We start from the raw sequence: 18,424 nt of genomic DNA, 5'->3' as shown, positions 1-18,424 counted from the left end.
CAATCGATTGTTACTTAACTGATGTCCACTGGCAAATATTGCATGCATATTCAGATGTAAAACAAAAGAACAATTTATACCGATTTATACAGTAGATGTGTTTAGCTAGATAGGTCGACTTAATTGAAGTTAAGGATATCTAGACTGCGAAATAAAAAAGTATGTTGGATAGTGGCAGAAACTTTGTCTTGCCACCTACACGGACCACTCATGAACGTTTTCAAATGGTAATTTATAGCACCGGACGTGGTTTTACGTTTATTTGTCTTGTGTAGCAATGGTATTACTGTCGGAACAGGAGAAGTCTAGGGAAGACCATAGTTCTATAATCTAGTCAACCCTTGCTATCAATACGTAGAGAACAACAACCCTTCAAGTATTTAAAACATACATAGGATACATGTTTGAAAAGTATGGGACTGTACAAATGTTGAACGTACATAGCAGTTATTTTTGGACAAACTATATCAGGAAATATTCCAAACATATAAAGACATATAAACAGCCCATTAACAGTGGGCAATATAAGTTGTGCTAAAAACCACAGCATTTCATTACACAATGATAAAATCAAGCGGAAAGTCTTTAATGACGGATTATTAGTTGGACATACCGGATAGGTCTTCAAATATTTTTAAACAGAAAATTTAATTCGAAAATATTGTTAGATTGCTGTTTATAAAGGGAAAATCCGAGATTTTTAACTTATCATCTAAATATGTTCCTTATAAGATAAAAAAACACATTCACAAAGTTTTAAATTTATATTGCCTCTAATAACGGAGAAAATCAAGTATTTGTAACTTTTTTGGTTGACATACGTCATTGGGTTGTGACGTTTTAACCCGATTAAGTGAATGCTGGGAAATAATAAAATCAGTTAAAGTCTTAATGACGTATCGAATTTTTCTGTAATTAAAAACGCGCAGATGACCGTTTCTCGTAGCTAATAATCACAAAAGAAGAATGAAAGAAAATGAAAACACGTGTAACGTTTTGCATTGATTAAATAAAAAATATTATGGTTCATATTTCCGATTTGATTTCATCTACTAATAAACTGTTGTGATTTATTCCGGAAATATTTATTGAAGACAAATATTTTACTGATATTGAACTGAAAATATTTTTCATTTTTATTTACCTTATAATAATAATTTCATTTCAACACAAAGTCTGTATGGATAGAATCCGTCTGCTTTTTCGTAAAGGCATTGTTTATTTCTCGAATAGATGAGCATTTTGTAAAACAATTCGTTTATTTTACTTGAGGGCAATTAAGCCTCAAACGTACGCTTTTACAGGTGTGTATATGTTGTCATTTTGAACAAACAGATTAACAGAAATAGTCGGAATGGCGAGATTAATACACCGAGATTAAATATACGATGACAATGAGAAAAAAAAATATAATTGAAAGATTTCCTCGAAAATAAACTTAAATGTTTTTATTCTAGCAGAGAATAAAACTAAAAAAGGAAAAAAAAATCAGTTACGTTATCTGCAATTAAAATATAGATTCAGATATGAAGAATAAAGGAATAAGATTAATGCTATATTTGCCAAATTGAATAGAGGGATACCATTGCACATGTGTTTAATTTAGTTTACCAGAATTCTTTAACTTGTATTTCGATGTATACGTAATAAAATTCAAATAGCAATCACCTGGAGATAATTTCTCGGGTGAATTATTTATTTAAAGGGAATGCCGATTATCATTTCTTTCAAAAACGGATTAGTATTCAGCAGAAATTAAGACTAATTAATTAGCTGTTGAACAAGTTAACTTGAGATCAAAGGAAACTAATTTTCCTCATCAAATTAACTTTTAGTCACACAATATTTTTATGAATAGAGCGTGTTTGTTTTTTTATGAGGTGTTGTAAGTGGTCCCTCAATATATTTAAATGTCTGCATGGTATACTTAGCCATACGTTGTAAATTCAACATGGCTATTCAAATATTGATATACTTTTGCATGCAGACCGAATACTTATATCAATGTCGCGCGGTCGTATATCTGTCAACGATAGGTTAATGCCTACATACTGTACTAAGCCATACGTTACTATTCGTCTTAGGTGTGTAAGTTGTTAAACGAAATTTGAATAAAATGATATTTATATGCAAACTGATGGATCTGAAATGTATATGATTTATGTAAAAAAAATACCGAGTACGGGGCGGGTGGTATGACACAAAGTCAGCCAAAAATTACTCCAATTATAAATCATAGCCTCCTAACTTAATTTAATCCGAAATTAAGCTTGTCAGATAAAAAAAAAGCAGCGCTTTTGTTTAGGACTAGAGGTGAAAAATAGCCTTCGCTAAAAATCCAATATAGTAAAACGTATATTCCCGAGCGTATAATCTGAGACTACTATACTGTGTTATAGTAGTGTCAGGTATAATGCACAAAAATAGGGTTGTTGTGTACTTTTAGACTTAGTTAGGTTGTATTTTTCTTGCAACTACATGTTAAAACAGATGTGATCCGTGCTCTACAGCGGAATTACGGCTTTAGTTGTTATAGTACGCAAAACATTAATTGGGCTGATTTGGTGTCCGTCATTGGCAATAATATCCCACATATTTTTTTTTCAATATAAATCGTAAATCTTGAATATTTTGTAATCAATTTATGAAGCTTGATCGAAACGTAGATCCACTTAGATACCAACTGTTCTCTTTTCTTCTATTTCACAATTAAACCGCCGAAGCAGATACATATACATGTAGTAACACTTAGTTGGAATTTCACGTGCTTTTTCACTAGGTTCACATTATCATACACTATAACTAACAATTGTGATGACAGATTTCTTAATCTGTTCTAGAACAATCGAATTGAAATATAAATCTGTGATTATACTATGCTTATGTTCATAACTTCGAGGAAGTAAAGCAAGTTAGAGATTGATCTGAATTTAGATCAGATTTGTTCTGGAGGTTTTTTTTTTTCAATAAACATATTTTAAAGTGTGACTATCTACAGTTGCGTAACTTTCTATCTGTATTAAGCAATGATCGACATTTGTGTGCATTTTTGTGAAATACTAGAAATATTTGTATGTTTCAAAATGTCCATAATTGTTGACAACGAGTACATACTTACATTTTCCATATTTTACTTACCATCGGAAAAGATCTAAATAGAGTACGTTTACTTCATCTAATCTGTAGTTGGAATTATTTAGATTTTCATAAATATCATTCATTTCACCAGAATTTGTTATTCATAAACAAGTGATGGTAAAATTGCCTACACGTATGAGTTTAGAAATGTCTCGTGGATCACTGTTGGACTCAAGACAAACAAAATGTACACATGATGTATATTACACCTGATAGTTCCAAATTACCGGCCGTGTACACTGATCTATACACAGCGGTATTTTAGGGCAGCAGTGAAGCGATGCATGAACCTGCATTACGTAATTGTGTAATAAGTGTTTTAAGCCCGACAGGAAATCGCCTGAATACCTGGTCATGTCACCTCACAATACCTCTGGCAATAATTCCGTTAGCCATGCTGATGATCAAATCACTTATGGAAGGACAGAATTAAATAAATGTATTACATAAAAGCGTTATGAACAAAATCAGATTTTGAAAACTTATTTTACACGGAATTCCGCTAGTTTGACTTTGAATTATGACAGAATTTATAAAAGTAATATTATCTATAATTCCCCTACATTTATTTGTTTCATAAACTTAGTAAAAAGAAAACAGTTTAAAAACGACTGACTATAGTTATTTAAAAAAAAAAAACTTGTTCCGGATCTCGTATGGAGTTAATTATAAAAATAGCTTGCCGATATGTAGAAAGTATGTCTGGTATAATTCTTTCTTTTTAGGATCTATGAAACTGCGCATGCGTTTGTCATTATCTTGTCGGGTAAAACAACCGTACGATTGACAAGAGATTTTGACACTTAATTACGACTACGTTTTCCCTGCTTGTTTGGGTACTTTGTGGTTTATAGTTATCACGTGGTTTTATCAACCGGGATGCCGGCAAGATGGCTACATGTAGAGAATTGAAATCCTCAATTTAAAATCGATGGTGATATCTTACATGTCTTATGTAGGAGAATAAAACTTTAATTTTTATGAATTTGTGCTTTTCTATACATTATGAACATAATATCAATTTTTCATTTCAGTTTCCCTTTAATGAACATAATTTTTCAGTGATAGATAATTCAGAAATTCAAAAAAAATCTTGATTTGAAAACATATGGTTTGGCCATGTCACAATACCTACAACAAAGAAATGGCACATTTTTCAAACGATTTTTTAAATGTAAACCAACTTATTTTCGCGATGTCGTTGAGTAGAAAAAAGGGATTATTACAAAATAAGATCTTCTCTAATAAGAAATTATCAACAAAAGAAGGGAGATCGTGAAAAAACAATCGTTGCAAAGTTGACAAGAAATGTCTAAACGCAAATAAAGGTTTCGCGAAAAAAACTTTGTTTACAGTACTGTTATGCTTAAAACTTTCACAAGTTCACATAAACAATCACTTCACATTTCATGATCGTTACCATTGTCATTAAAGCTTTTCCATTGTTTCCCAACACATTTGATAGGTTCAAATAAAATTTGCTCCATGCATGCGACATATAACTGACTGATGTCTAATTGTAACTTTCTACAGCTGGTAAATCTACTTTTAATTTTAGCAACAACAATAGACGATTATATTCTTACATTAAAAGCTCATTTTACACCCTCACCAACGACCACAACAGCAGTGACAATGAAGCAACCCTGACATCAACGGTACCGATAGCTTCAACAGATTCAAACATATATCCACCAATTAGATGTGTTGCTTCATGCACTGTTGGAATAACATTCAGGCCAGATAATTCTCCATTTTGTAAATGTAAAAAATAATCGAATCACAACAGTATACTTAAATGATTTTATGCTCTTATCATCATATTGATTTTGGCTTCCAACCATGTCGATTTGAACCTCATTAAAGAGTCGCCGAAATGCGCTTTTGGCGTATCAAATTATAAGCCTATATTTTTATCAAAATAATAATGACTATTTTCAATAAACCTAAAGCTGAAGAAATTGTTAAATTCTAAAGGTTATCCTGGTGATGCAAAAACAGTCTGTTAATTGTTACATTCTTCAGGGTTTGAATTTGGATGTTTGTTGTTGTATTTTTATACCTTCAAACCTTATATATGGTTGCGTGCACCGCTAATGGTAACTATATATATTCAAAATTATAATTTTTTTTATACACGGAATGGTACTTTAAAAGCTGAAGTTTTCATAGAACTAAATTCTAACAAATTTCTTAATAAAAACAAAATCATCAGCAACATACCAATATACAATGACTGTGAAGAATTTGATAATTGTACATTTTGGCATATAGCATAGTCGCTTCGATTTGTTGGTATAGTCTAACGTTTAATTTGTTTTCTTCAGAATTTTATGGACTTCACCCTGTTTCTATTTAACCTTGGATTCCTAAATGTTCCTGCAGTTAATTAAGACTACATGCATCTATACTTTTAAATGAGAAGACCTCATTTTGTGTGTCGCTTCTCTTCCTTCCACAATGAATTAATCATCATGCCTCTGTGTCCCATAGGTACCATGCATAGTCGCATTTGTCATCCTCGCTTATGATTATTTCGTCTGGGTTATTTTGGTAGGAAAATATAAAGGCGTCCGGATATTATTTCCGTCATCGGACGAACTTTTAAGTCATAGACCAGACTTCTGTTTAGGACTATTTAAAATTACACAGAATTTTGGTAAATTTACAAACAACCTTTAATTCCAAACTTGATTACATACAAATTTTTGGGTACCTGAGCTACAGGAACCGGTATCAAACATTCCTTCGGTCCCTAGAAGCAATAAAAACTGATTTCTTGGAACCCCTGGAACCGGTATATAATCATGATTTATTTAAGAAATAATTCATGCAAGGCATAGATTTTGAAAATTTTCACATGGCCTGGGCTGTTATTTTGGAACTTTAATGTTTTGGGTACCTGAACTACAGGAACCTGTATCAAACATTCCCTTAGTCCCTGGAAGCGATAAAAATCCTATTTCTTGGGACCCCTGGAACCGGCATACAATCATGTTTTATTCAAGAAATGATTCCTGCATGCCATAGATTTATTGAAAATTTTCACATGGCCAGGGTTGTTATATTGGAATTTTATCCCGAACGTAAGCAAGGGATAAAAGTAATGAATATAACGACCCAGACCATGTGAAAATGAAAACAAATCTATGGAATGCATGAATTATTTTGATTATAATATGGTAAAGTTTCCCACTGAAAACTATCGATTATTCTGTCTTCTGCACAACGAAACAAAAAGCATGGTGACAAAGCAACTCGCCTCCTAAATATTGTGCGTTCATGTTACTACAAATAGTTGACCTTTGCGTTGACATTCATTAGATTTACATCCAATATTTTGAACTGGTGAAAAATTCAAAATATTATATTGACATCAGTTCATGTTTAGATACTTTTAAAACCTTTCCTGAAATTCTCCAGTCATAAAATCTTTTACAAAAATTCATCCTACAACAGTTTACATACTTTCAACCACGCTCTAAATGCTCGCGATTTCGCGGGTGTGTTCTAGTGTAAATTTCGCAGTTTCGTATGAATTTGCAAGTCTAGACAAACAATTTAACCTTTAAACAAAATATTGATAGCTAATTGTTTTACTTAATCTTTAAGACTTAATATTGCTGATAATATTTGACGTAAAGATAACAGTTAAAACTCAGCATATGTTACAAAAATGTACATGTCTTGATATGGTGCGTGATATTTAAAGGTATGTGTGTTCAACATAGGATTTAACAATAGCACTAAATCTCTAAAATTTTAACACCACACTTATAAAACATCCCATTATAAAATCTATTCAGATAGCAAAAAAATATAGCACCATGGTAATATAAGGCCCTGGAGAGAACAACATAAAGTTCTTCATACATATTTGAATTCCGCAGATGAACTGTGTAGATGACTTCGGCCCAGTGTACACATATTGTAATACCTTTATCATTTGTGGTAGCTATAAGGGGCATTTCAATAAGCTTTTCTCACTCATGCATCATACCTTTAAACCTTTTGGAGCTTCAAAGATGGAGGGTATGCATGACGGCTTTTTTTCTTTCTTTTTTCCTTAAATGTTTTGTACGGAGGTTGAAAGCCTCTTGGGGTTGAAAGGTGGGCAGGGCACTTCACATGTATTGAGTCCCTGGAATAAATAGCTATTTAAAGCATCATACTATGTGATAGTTTTAAGACAGTTAGAATAATTATATCAAATAAGTATATGAAATATTTAGATTTTTTTAAAGATAGAATTTAAACCACATTCTTAAATGTATAAGATATTTGACAAATTAATATTTACTCTCCGTCAAATAGTTTTACAAAGCTATAGGTCAATTTTTTAATATTCAAAATATATGAATGTTCAGCTTTTCATCCCTAACATAAAAAAAAATATAGAAGTGCACCCCCTGTTTATGAACCTATGTATAAAAACAATATTGGAATAAATATATACGTCTTTGACATCTACATTTATTTATACCTTGTATCGTTTTTGCTTAAAACCGTAGTATATTAATATTAATTTGTCTTTTTATGAGATTACTAGGCAGAATACATATACGTAACATTCATTTTTTTCAGAGTGGCAATCATTAAAATTATCAAAGTACAAAATCTAAAATCCGATCTTTTATACTACATTTATATATAAGATAATGCATATTTAGGTCTTTTCTGTGGAAAGACATATTGTATTTGTTCTGATTATTATTCTTTTTTAATTTTTTTTCTTCCGCCAAGTTTTGTTCTGGCGATAAATTTTTGTTTCGCAATATGTCGCTTAGATATTTCTTATATTGTATCGTACAGTGTATGCGCTTTTAAATTTCACCCTGCTAAGTCGAACAATTTTCTTTGTAAGAGTTATCTCCCATTTCACTGTTTATCTTGTGTTTTCATCTCCTTTGAAACAAAAAAGGCATCGACAAAATTCTTTTTCTGAATTTTCGTTACATTCTCGGGAATTTTTGGCTGATTTAAATCGAAGTGATCCGGTGAAATCTTAAAGGAGTTATCTACCTTTACCAAATTAATTTGTCGTTATGTTTTTTTAACTCATAAACCGTAAGCTGTATAAGCCTATTCATTTTATTTGAAGGTCCATGGCTTCTAACTTAGAAATTTAGGTCAAGGTCAAAGGTCAAGGTCATTTTCAATATTTTGAATTTTGCTTGTTTTTGCATTTTCTCTGACACTTTTAAAGTTATATATAAAAGAACTAGTACAAAATGTTTGCTTTATTGTGATGAAGATATGATACTTTTGGTCTGAAACAATCCAATGACGTCTTATATGAGTTATGGTCCCTGAAATGATTTAATTTAAGGTTAATTTATTATTACTCCAACTTGGTACATAATAAAACCATAGGGTCTTTTGCACACTCTTGGTTGACAAATGACCTTGAAAAATTTCAAACCGGAAGTAGCCAGTTTTGCACTTTTTTCACGAAAAAACACCTAGAAACTATATATGTTTTTAAATACGCTTACAGAAACCTATCATTTGAGACCGGAAGTGACCTTAAACAAACCGAAAGTACATAATATCTCCCTTATTACAGGCAAAAGTATATAAAAACCATATATTTTTGGAATCAGTGTGAATAAAGCTATCATGTGAGACCAAAAGTGACATTTTAAAACCGGAAATTGACACTTATCTCCCTTATTACAGGCATGAATATATAGAAACTAAATGTTTATTTAATCAGAATGCCAATAGTTACTTTTTGTAAACCGGAAGTAGCTTCTCATCAATAATTTGGAAAATTGATGTGGAAAGACATTCAATTGTTCTCTGAACTATTGGTTTTTAATTTTATTGAGTTTTTTTTTTCTTTTGTTTAATTCATATTTCAAAATTTAAATCAAACTTAATTTTTACTTAAATTCTTTAAATTTCAGTTTGGTCTTAGGAGTCTAGTCATGACAAAATCAAATATGCTATATATTTTTGGAAAATCACATCAGTCATGGTAATTTTCAATTGTTTTTCCTGAGGGTTGTCTTTCATTGCTAATGTTTTGTGACTTCCTGAAGTAACTGTTTTACTATTTTGATGTAAGATTTTAATGTAAGACAGTGTCCACATTCGCCTACCAGATAACAATTTTTGGCATATGCTCCTGCTGGCCCCAACCAGAATCCACCCACACACACATACAACCACACACACACAGTCATTATCAAAATAGGCCCATCATACAACACAAGTATGTGTCCACACTTTTGTCTTAAAAAAGAATGAACAGCAAAGTCAGTAATTTGTTCTAAAAATCAGAGCCTGAACTGTTTCTCTCATAACACTGAATCATACAATTGTTTTTTAAGCATATGGAAAACCTAGACGGCATTGTAAAAAACTTAACACACTGCTATTTATCATCAAAGCACAAAACTCTTATATGTATCAAATACAAAAATGTATGGCATGTCTTCAAGTCACAAATAAACTGTGCATTATATACAAAAATTGAAACAATCTAGAAATGAGGAACAGCGCAACGAGGATATGGAGAACAACATTTGAAAACTCCTAAAATTAGAACTGAAACGGATCAGAAAAATTATAAGTATGATTAACAATGTCTATATTATGAGAGTACAATATATCCTGTATAATAATCGCATTTACAGATAAAGAATGGAATACGAAATACCATACATTGACATAAATCGTAAATTGAATTATATAAAAAAAGCATAGAAGATATAATTAAAATCTAAAAACGAAACAATTTTTAGAAAAAGGAATTGTAGGAAAATTGTAGGAGAAAAGGAATGTTCTTTTTTGGTGCTGTCAAAACTTAAGGGACCTCTGATTTTATCAATTTGATATACGAGACATAGGATCCTATATTATTCAAAATACTAATAATTGAAGACCTTGACATTTGAAATGTACTATAAAACAGGTCATTGACTTTTTTCTAAATTTGGTTAAAGTTTATAGTTGTGTTTTACGATTGCTTATGTCATTGCCGTCTCGTGAGGCAATATCTAAAGGCCATAACTATGAAAAAAATATAATAAACAAGAAACAATAAAACTGACAATTTTCGATTTAAACTTTTAACATGTGAATGCCAAGTGTACTATTCACGAGCATGTTTTTTATTATTCACCACACAAGGCGCCCAGGGACCACAGTTTTGAGTCGGGAGACAGCAGACCATTAAAGCCTGTCCAAACAAAGTTTGGAATCAACAAAGAACGATTGATTTATTGATTGATTTTTCGTTTTTAAGGCCACATTTAGCACTATAAGCTATTTCCTGGATGTAATTTTGTATAGATAGAGGAGACCGGAGTTCCCGGAAAAAAAACCCACCGACCTTAGGTAAGAAAACTGGCAATCATACGACTAGTTAATTAAGATTGGAGTCGAATGCACCTGCCACGTGTTTGGTTTGAACTCACAACCATAGTGTTGACAAGCTAGTGATACAGTAAATGAACTACTAAGACAACTTGACCATCGAGACTCACAGCAGAGACCAAGATTGAAAACTAACATAGTACATGTACTTCCTCTAAGATACGAAATAGGGTGGGATTTTTGATTTTCTGTGAAATTCTGTATGCATTTTAGAACTAGTTGAAAAAATGACATATAAAACATTATACTTACTGAGAAATTGCAAATTCTTAATGTTTCCTTTTTTCATGATATGGGGTCAACGAATTTTTTTTTCGGCAGAAATGAATTAGTTTCCTATTTCGAGATTAAAAATAAGAACTTAAAAACGATAATAAAAAAAAGTAAATTACCATTGGCTTCAGCATAAAATGGATAAATAAAACTGTCGCTCTAAATGTTGTAACCTGTCACAAACATATGCACAGCACCTTGTAAGATTTAAGGATGTTCGATACTCTATTGGAAAATAAAAAGCTTTTTAAAAGACTTTTCTACATTATTAGTATGTATATAACATGTATAACGGAACTTAAAAAGCAGAAAAAAATGCAAGGTCCGTGTCCTTGTTTTTGATATATAAGCCATTGAAAATTTGAAGGGAAATTATTCTTTCCAGATTTTTCATACAGTTATCATTGATACACCCATTGATGTATTAAACTCATTTTATTTTGGAGTGGAACTTAAAGCAATTACTTTTCCAGTTCAAACGAATATTAACATATTAAAACTGAAACAATAACTTGATGAGATACTAGTAATATGTTTTCTTATTTTGTCAAAAGGTTGATTACATTTTTACTCTACCGATTTTGTCCATGTCACGATTTCGACATTTGGATTGAGTATGGATTCACATGCCGGGTATTGCATGCAAAGCAGGAGACGTTTTCCCTGTCGACGCACCCGGTCTCGCTCCTTTTCGAGTTCATGCAATTCCGTCAGTTTTTATTCTGCTCAATCCATTTAAATTTCAACATCAGTAAAGTACTATAATTGCATTTATTTATATCATTAAACAATATATATGTTAAGAAACACAGTAATTGTTTTTTCATGATATTGATATTTTGCTGTTCGAAATTTCAGTTTTAATTTCTTTCTATAACTTGTTAAATTACAGGTCTGAATACATATTTTCTCAGATTCTCGTCGAATCTACATGCGTTGAACAAAAGATGTTCTAGGTCAAGGTCGGATCGTCTTGGAATTTCAATATATGTTGTTCTGGCGTCGGTAACATCTTTTACGTTGAAACCTGAGTATCCCAAACCTTGAAAAAAGACAAAATACAAACATTATATATGAAATCGTAGAACGAAACGAACGAAAAATCCTATGACAATACGGTATATACAACCTACAACAGAAATCGGATAATATGGAGAGGTCCACTTGCAAGTTAAAATCGACCCTAGGCTCAATAGTTGAGCACAGAACTCTCTCGGATTGTAATAAACAAAGCCGGGTTCCAAATGGGAATCAACATCTGTACAACAGCAATCATTTGACAAGTTAAAGAATGTACTTGTTGTTGAACGTGTGATGTCGTATTTTGACACCAACAAATAAGCGATGCTGATAGTAGATGCAAGTCCCGTTGAAGGAGCTACAGTATTAACACAAAGTGAGAAAATAATCCCATATGCCAGCCGATATTTAACAAATGTTGAAAATCGCTATTCGTAAACAGAAATGGAAGCATTGGCAATTGTTTGGGCGATTGAACACATTTATTTGTACAGACGATCTTTTGGTGTCCGATCACCAATCGCTTGAAACTATCTTCAATAGGTAAAAACATCGTCCTGCATGGAACAATTGAAATTCCGATTACAACAGTACAATTACCATGTCAAGTACAAACCTAGAAAGGTGAACGCGGACGATTACTGATCAAGACATCCGACCCCGACTTCATCTTTTGCATGTAAACATTCTCAATTAGCAGAAAAATACGTCAGATACTTGAATAACAACGCTATGCCAAAGGCAATGACACTTAATGATAGGGACCTAAACACCGTTATAACCGCATAAAAGTTAAACAGGTAGAAATGCCATGACAGCGCTGCACTTGATAGATTCTTAAGCCTACAATACGAAATATTAATCGTTCCCGTTTATGAAAACAGAATCATTATTCCAAAGGATTTACAGATGCGTGTTATCGACATAGTACACGAAGGGCACCATGGCATAGTAAGTACAAAACAGTTGTTACGTGAAAAGGTATACTTCCCAGGAATAGACATACTTGTTGAACAAACGTGTGTAAATCATGTTTAGCGACAACCCAAAAAAATGTATTACAACCGGTGCAATTGTTCGATTTAAAAAATGTATGGTAAAAACTGAGTATGGACTTTTGTGGACCGTTTCTAAATGGCTATTACATAATGATAATAAATGATGAATAGTAAAGGTATCCTAGTCTGTAATAGAAACCTGAACAAGTCTGACCACTTCTAAATACTTTTTGTTCCATTTTTGGAATAAAAAAGGAACTGAAAAGTGACAATGGACCGCCATTTAGTTCACAAGAATTCAGAAATTTTGCGGATAATATAGGATTTAAGAACAGAAAAATCACACTGTAATGTAACGCAGAAAGTGAACAATTCATGAGAACAATAGGGATTTGCAGCTCAAATGGAGCATCGTAGCTGGAAGCAAGAAATACATACATTTCGTCGCAACTATAGACCGACATCACACGTAACAACAAATCTCATTTAGAAGATCATCACAAGAAAAACAATCACCAAAATATATCGATGGGTATGTGCGATTAAGAGCTGTGGTACAGGCATAATAATATTGTGCTTTGTCTGATGTATCAATGAGGCTTGATATTGATCTATTTATTTGTGATTTTATGATACAAATCATTTTGTGGAATTCAATATTCACGCTCGTTATGATAGCCTCTCAGATTGATCAGATGATCCACTGAATTATATTGAAACTATCGTACGCGTGCCGAGTAATTTATATTTTTCACAGGCTGCAAATTTCTAATTTTCTATTGATATCATTTTATGCATTTTATCACTTTAATTTGTTTGCACAGACTGTTAAAGGTTGTATGACTACATATACCATTAAAAATAAAAAAAGAGACGTAGGCAAAGTGTAATATACGAGCTCTGGGATTGAACTGGACTTAACTCTCTTCTCTATGGTCGGGTTGTTGTCTCTTTGACATATTCCCCATTTCCATTTTCAATTTTATTGACTAGAAAGATTTAACCTTTTTATCAAAACACATCTTCTTCATTCTTTTAACTGTATCAACTTTACATGAGTATTTTTTAATAGGGCACATGTTTATATTTTAATGCCATTCGCTTTGAAAACATCAGATAAGTTATTAAAAACCATCTTATATTAAACATAACTGCTTGTTTTAGACGCAATTTAATTTGTCATTAAGACAATGTTATTTAAATTATTTCACCAATTCTTGTGTTCAATTAATTCTGTTTGTATACATTGAAAGACAGTTAAGATAATTAAAACGTTCAAAAACAAAATAAAATAAAACAAGGTGATAAATGTATTACATTGTGTAGTACAAAGATAACAATACACTATTTGTCCTTGTATCTGCCTTATGTAATAAAATTGATACTAACATTCTAATTCTAACTAAATAGATAAAAATATCTGTTCTGGAGGTAGAATATCATCAATTAATGCTACTTCTTTAATATGACAGCCAGATTATAAATTCAAATGATGTTATTGAATACAACAGCATCAACATCAAAACCAAATAAATAACAAATAAACAAATAAAAAATAAGTGCATGTTATCAAAATGAAAAAAAACAAAATGAAAGTCCAGTCTATATTCCAGTTAAGTCCAGATAATACACTTTTCCAGTGATGTTATATTGTGATATCATACATCATTTGTACATTCATTCATTAAAAGTTATATAGTTCATAGTTTACACACGTGTTATGCATGTAATCAAAATGAATAAACATTTGAAAGTCCAGTCTTTTGTCCAGTCTAGACTGATTATACACTTTTCCGGAGATGTAATTAACACACGTGTTGTGTTGATAGACATAGCAGATAGGATGCATCGTATTGCAATATGTATTAATGTTGAATACTTAGCTCTAGTATTATATTACAGTATGTTAACAAGTGCACACGTCTTCTCTTACTATCAATATATATATATATATATATATATAGGCTACAAATGTTACACTGTGTTTCGTTGTATTAAATATTTGTCTGCATGTTATCACTCCTTATCAAGTACAAACAAGTACAGAAACGTCTATACATAACGTTCTTATCAATTAAAACTGTTAACAGATTCACAAACATGTAAAACTGAATGTGTTTCTTACCTTTATGTATATCTCAGTAATGGACAGTAATGCCAAACATACAATTAAGAAATCCCGTTTTTAAACAAGCAGACAAATGCACAGTGACTACCGGCAAATTGAACTTAAATAGTTTAGATAGCACGTACGTGTATGTATTTAATTTATAATGAGATGATCGAACTTTCTCCCAACTAAATATCTTAGAGGCTCTGGAGGAGGTCCTTATTTTCTGTACAATGAACAAATTCAGTTTTTAAACAAGTGGGTGGTAAAATAATCTTATGGTGAAAAACGATAAATTGATCTAAAGTAGTTTATATATCATGTACATGTACATATTTGAGATACAATGATTTTGATATACTTTCTCAATAATTGATATGAGGGTCTGCACGGGGTTTACATAATAGAGCGTTATGGGCAAATTCTAGAGGAAAATGGGCCAAAAAATTGTAAAGAATGTCAATGGGGAATAATAGGCAAAGTATGTAAAGAAAATGGAAAAAATGGCTCAAGAATTTAAAAAGAACATAAAGAAATGGCTTAAAATTTTAAATAATACAGAAATAAAAGACTTCCCATCCACATCCTTATACAAACGTTGACAATTTAACCGACGGTAATTACTGTCCTTGAATATCAGATAAGCGGTTTCTCCTCATTATCCATTAATTGTCCTTTTTATTTGTAAACGTTTACAATTTATCAATCATATTTTAACTGCAAACACTTATCACTGAAAAAATACATAGTATGTTCCTTTATTACAAACCAGTAAAAGTCTGAAATGGCCTATATCTATACTCGACTGTACTGATTTTTACTCGTCCAGTCTGATTTGGTCTGAAATTTACTTGACATTACTCGACTGTAGTTTGGGCCATACGTAACAGTCTTAACATGTAAATCTATTAACATGTACTCGACCTTTTCTTGACCTATACTTAACCATTTTATACGTGTCTGAACCATACTCAACGTAGTCTTAACCATTCTCGACCAAGTCTGAATCATACTCGAACTAGTTTGAACCATACTCGACCAAGTCGTTACCAACCTAGACCTATTTTGTATATCAATCTATTATATATCATCAATTAAGAACTATTTTAACAGCAGATATTTCCCTCGGCTAGAAATTTGAACAACACTTTGAAATCAAAAATGTATTTGATATAGCATTGAAACCAAAATTTAACAATAAACATAATATAATCATCAACACCATATTCCTCAACACTAAACACTTATACATATATCTGTATATATACAAATCTAAATTGAAAACAACGTTCAAACCTATGATTGCGTTGGATAAAAACCGCAATTTTTATACGTTTGCATGCAAAACAAATTTCTTGGTAGAGGGGTCTAAATACAGCACAAACAACAATTTCCAAAAGACCAAAAAATGTGAAAAAGTCTATTTTAACAAAACGCATTTGACTAACAGGTCGAACAACTGATGTTCTTAAACCCTGCTGACTGCCATTGGCGATTGCCAAATAAATTGATCACCAGATCTAACGAAATGGATCTAAATATTAATTCAATACCAAACAGAAAACAATAAACTTGTGGAAAAGATAGTATACCACAAACATGAGGTGCAAAAATTTGTACACCATATCCGGATTTCGACAATTAATGTCTCTTCAGTGATGTTAGGGATCGAAACGGTATTTGGAAGGCCATATAATTTACCTCAATATATATGTATATATATATATAAACATAGGAATGCATGGCAAATTATTTGCATTAGTCAAGCACAGAGGGGTTATCGAATATGATTGGAAAATTTGAACCAATAAGAAAAGATTATCATTAAATAGAAAACAATATTTAATGGATTATTGATACGAATCAACTAATCATTGTCAATCGAATATGGGACGAAAATATCTAAATTTCCAGTATTTAAGAAGACATGTTTTTTTCAAACATTTGACAACCGTTTTAACAATGATGTCATTGTCGTCCTGTGTGGATAAAAAAAATTATAAAGTTCAATGCTATAATTAAAAAAATTATATGTTATGTTTTATAACGGATACAAAAATATTTCAAAAGTACATGACTTGGTTTTATTAGCATAACTAAAGTGTATGTCCACAAGCTGTGGAAATGGTCATGTCCCTTCAATAAATTATATCTTTAAGATAATTGAGGTTTAAGTTACAGGTCTAAATACAGCACAAACAACATTTTCCAAAAGACCAAAACAGTGAAAAAAGTATATTTTAACAAAACGCATTTGACTAGCAGGTCGAACAACGGATGTTCTTAAACCCTGCTGACTGCCATTGGCGATTCCAAAATAAACAGATCACCAGATGTAACAAAATGGATCTCAACTATTAATCTAATACCAAACAGAAAACAATAAACTTGCGGAAAAGATGATATACTGCAAACAAAAGGTGCAAAAATTAGTACATCATATCCGGATTTCGAGAATTAATGTCTCTTCAGTGATGTAAGGAATCCGAACGGTATTTAGAAGGCCATATAGTTTACCTCAATTTAGAATAGACTCTTTAACTTTGAAGAGTCGAAATAGGATGAACAAATCATATAAACCCGAAGACAAATATAATACAAGCCCAAACGAAAAAATATAAACAAGTCTATATTGAAATCAACGTTCAAACCTATGATTGCGTTGGATAAAAACCGCAAGTTTATACGTGTGCATGCAAAACAAATTTCTTGGTAGAGGGGTCTAAATACAGCACAAACAACATTTTCCAAAAGACCAAAAAAGTGAAAAAGTATATTTCAACAAAGCGCATTTGACTAGCAGGTCGAACAACAGATGTTCTTAAACCCTGCTGACTGCCATTGCCGATTGCCAAATAAACGGATCACCATATGTAACAAAATGGATCTTAACTATTAATTTAATACCAAACAGAAAACAATAAACTTGCGGAAAAGATGGTATACCGCAAACAAAAGGTGCAAAAATTAGTACACTATATCCGGAAATATATATATATATATATATATATATATATATATATATATATACAAGTCTAAATTGAAAACAACGTTTAAACCTATGATTGCGTTGGATAAAAACCGCAATTTTTATACGTGTGCATGCAAAGCAAATTTCTTATTAGAGAGGTCTAAATACAGCACAAACAACATTTTCCAAAAGACCAAAACAGTGAAAAAAGTATATTTTAACAAAACGCATTTGACTAGCAGGTCGAACAACGGATGTTCTTAAACCCTGCTGACTGCCATTGGCGATTCCAAAATAAACAGATCACCAGATGTAACAAAATGGATCTCAACTATTAATCTAATACCAAACAGAAAACAATAAACTTGCGGAAAAGATGATATACTGCAAACAAAAGGTGCAAAAATTAGTACATCATATCCGGATTTCGAGAATTAATGTCTCTTCAGTGATGTAAGGAATCCGAACGGTATTTAGAAGGCCATATAGTTTACCTCAATTTAGAATAGACTCTTTAACTTTGAAGAGTCG

General features: G+C 31.7%; 1 long non-coding RNA gene across 1 annotated transcript in view; it reads right to left on the bottom strand.

Moving 5' to 3' along the window:
* Positions 1-11,546: 11,546 nt before the first annotated feature.
* The window catches only part of LOC127721319 (uncharacterized), a 44,006-nt gene continuing 37,128 nt past the window's right edge, over positions 11,547-18,424 (bottom strand). The window contains exon 3 of the long non-coding RNA XR_007991140.1: positions 11,547-11,836. This is a non-coding gene — a long non-coding RNA (uncharacterized LOC127721319). The remainder of the gene's footprint in view (positions 11,837-18,424) is intronic.

Source organism: Mytilus californianus, unplaced genomic scaffold (genome assembly GCF_021869535.1).
Source record: "Mytilus californianus isolate M0D057914Y unplaced genomic scaffold, xbMytCali1.0.p SCAF_12, whole genome shotgun sequence".
Lineage (NCBI taxonomy): Eukaryota > Metazoa > Mollusca > Bivalvia > Mytilida > Mytilidae > Mytilus > Mytilus californianus.
The sequence above is the reverse complement of the archived record's forward strand: the minus strand, read 5'-3'. Positions and strand labels throughout refer to the sequence as shown.